Source organism: Fulmarus glacialis, unplaced genomic scaffold, assembly GCF_000690835.1.
Source record: "Fulmarus glacialis isolate BGI_N327 unplaced genomic scaffold, ASM69083v1 scaffold3249, whole genome shotgun sequence".
Classification (NCBI taxonomy): domain Eukaryota; kingdom Metazoa; phylum Chordata; class Aves; order Procellariiformes; family Procellariidae; genus Fulmarus; species Fulmarus glacialis.
In genome coordinates, this window is record NW_009232482.1 from 21,540 (window position 1) to 24,311 (window position 2,772).

Below are 2,772 nucleotides of genomic sequence, written 5' to 3' on the forward strand. Positions count from 1 at the left end.
ATAGTGGACTGCAACAATAATTTCATTTGTTCCCCAAGCCTGAAAGGAGATAAAGAATGCATTAGACTCTATTTCAGGTTGTGTTGTCAGTTTTACAATGAACTTCAGAAACACAAAACAAAAGAAAGGAAAAAAAAAAGATCTTTTAATTTAAAAATTTTAAGACAAAAAAATAATTCATCTACTGTTCTGCCATTTCATTTCTCTACTTCAAGACTGAACAAGGCAACAAAATCATGTTTGCAGAGTAGCCCTTTGTAAAAAGCTTGCCAATGTAGTTATTACAATGCTTTAACAATCCCAGCAAGCCCCTGTGAATGTCCCTGCTTTAATTCTACTCTGTTTAGAAAGCGAATGGTTAACGACCTACAAACCCTGAGGTAATCCTCACTCAGACCTCTCATTCTCTCCCCTGCATTACTGTCACTAAGGATATTGAGCATTCCCATGCTTTCTGTTTATGAAACATATTTTCCACTCCATTGGCTTCTACACACATTTATCCTTTCGCCCCTTCACCTCCCCCCTCAGCTAATGTAAAGTGGGATCCTTAGTTTGCTTCTAAGATACTGATAGAACAGTTTGAAAGGGTCAGGATCAATAAAGAAAAGAGCAGTAAGTAAGACATTTTTTAGACCTAGAAGACTTTGGTTTGGCTGAACCCATGCTTTCTCATGTTGTTTCCTGCAGGGTACTCTGTGTATAATAATAATTCAGGGAGTGAATACATTTGTGTGCAAATGCAGAAATGCTTATTGAACATCTCAGTTGAAGAGAGTTTGGGAAGGAGACAACAGAGGACTGGACTGGGACACAGCACACTTAGCTTCTATATGAAGCTGTCTGACTCAGCTTAGTGGCTCTGGGAAGATAATTTCTCTCTGGTTTATTTTGTATACGTTAGAAATTTATTGAGAAAAAGTTCTGTGTGAGACTGATAACACGTAACTTTTCCCCCCAAAGTATTCAGTCAGAATACATTCCTTCTTCTTTTACTCTTCCCCTCTGCTTAACTCTACTTTACTGCTGATAGTTTTTCTGTATAAACAAAACCAAGTCGCCATCCCCACCCCTAAAAAGAAACCCTCCAGTTCTCCTTTGCTTTGGATGCAACTGTTACCGGAAACTCCATATAGCCAATGACGCACAAACACTACAGCAGTTACTGTGCCTCTCGTCTCCTTTTAATCTAGAAACAAATCAGGTAAGAGTGAAGTGATGTGTTCATTGGAAAAAGGAACACATAACACTATCGCCGATATGGGAATAGTGGAGTCTCTCAGCCCATTTTCTTCTCCCAGTTAAAAAGGCTACCACTGCACCTCATAAATGTCCTCAGGTTTCACTATGGTGCTGAAGCACAAAGTACTTCCTTAGTAGTACTAATCCATAGATTTTACCCTCCTTCATCTTGCTAAATTAGAATTCACAAACTTTTTTTGATCAATGGTTCCTGCTATCAGTGGCTCCATCCTTCAAATCTAGGAGGTCTTCTTTTTCTCACAAGCAGTCAGGGAAGAAAAGCCTTCTTTTATCTGCCAGGTTGACTCCAAATTCTTCTCAGAACTTGCTGCTGAGCTGTCTCTTATCTATGACACATCAGGTCCCCACACGTGTGTAATATGCCGGTCGTACTTATGAAGCCTTTTTACTTTTTGTGCCCCTGCCTATGCTTAGTGATCAGTTGAGTCATCCAGCCCTGCACTGCAGGATGACCAAATGCTACTCCATTCCTTTTCAGCTACTTAGGGCAACATGTAGCTCATCTTGACTAACTGAACCTCAGAACAATTTTAAAAGTGTTGACTGTCCTTTGTTCTGCAGGAATACCTTTTATAACTTGGGGTCTAATAGTTGTCAATGTTGATAATGCCTAGTCCCTTCTGAAACTGATGGATGATGCTAGGTGATAGCCTGTGGCTGAAAAACATTCAGGGTGGGAAAGGCATTTGAGAGATACATTCCTAATATGGTATGATTTAGGAGATGATCACTGGACAAGAGGTGTTCTTCTTAGTTAGATTACTGTACTTCACAGAATGAGTCAGATTTGGACCTTCTAAGGGCCTGAAATGTTTGTTGTAAGACACTTATCTCTAACCTTCTTCTGGTGAGCTGCCTATAAATTCAACTTAATTACATTTGCAGAAGAAACCTGACAACAGCTTTTCTAAATAAAGACAAAAGGGATCCCAAAGCCTAAGTGTGTTAAGTGTTTGCTTTGGATGAGTGTAGGGAGGCTGTTTTTTTAGCCACTGTGTGTTTACCTGACAGTTTTCTGATAAGCAGTGTGATACCGAAACCCCACTTTGTGACAGTGCTAACACCATCTGCCAGGTGCTGATAGCTCGCTGAATAATGCTGTCATCAGCACTCAAGTGCTGATGGAAAGTTATTGCTTCAGTAACCACTACTGCTTTCATCTTCCTTCTAATTGGTTGCTGCCACTAAAAACTATTATTCCAAAAAAAAGAAAAGAAAATCACGCGTCATTTTTCTTTATCATGATGAATCACTTTTAGGCTACCTTACAGTGCCATCGTTGTGTATTTATTGCTTTCTGCTTCCTGCCAATTTTACTTATCTACACTGTAGAGTGAACTATATTGCCTACCTATGATTGCTCTCAGTACCTGATCTGGTGACAAATCCTCACAGAAAGTTTCACTAGACCTTGATATAGTGAAATACCTGTTAAGGGCATACTCTGCTAGACACAGTGGGCCAGTCTGCCTCATGAGGTAGGGCCCAGTGCAATCATTTGCGTAATCT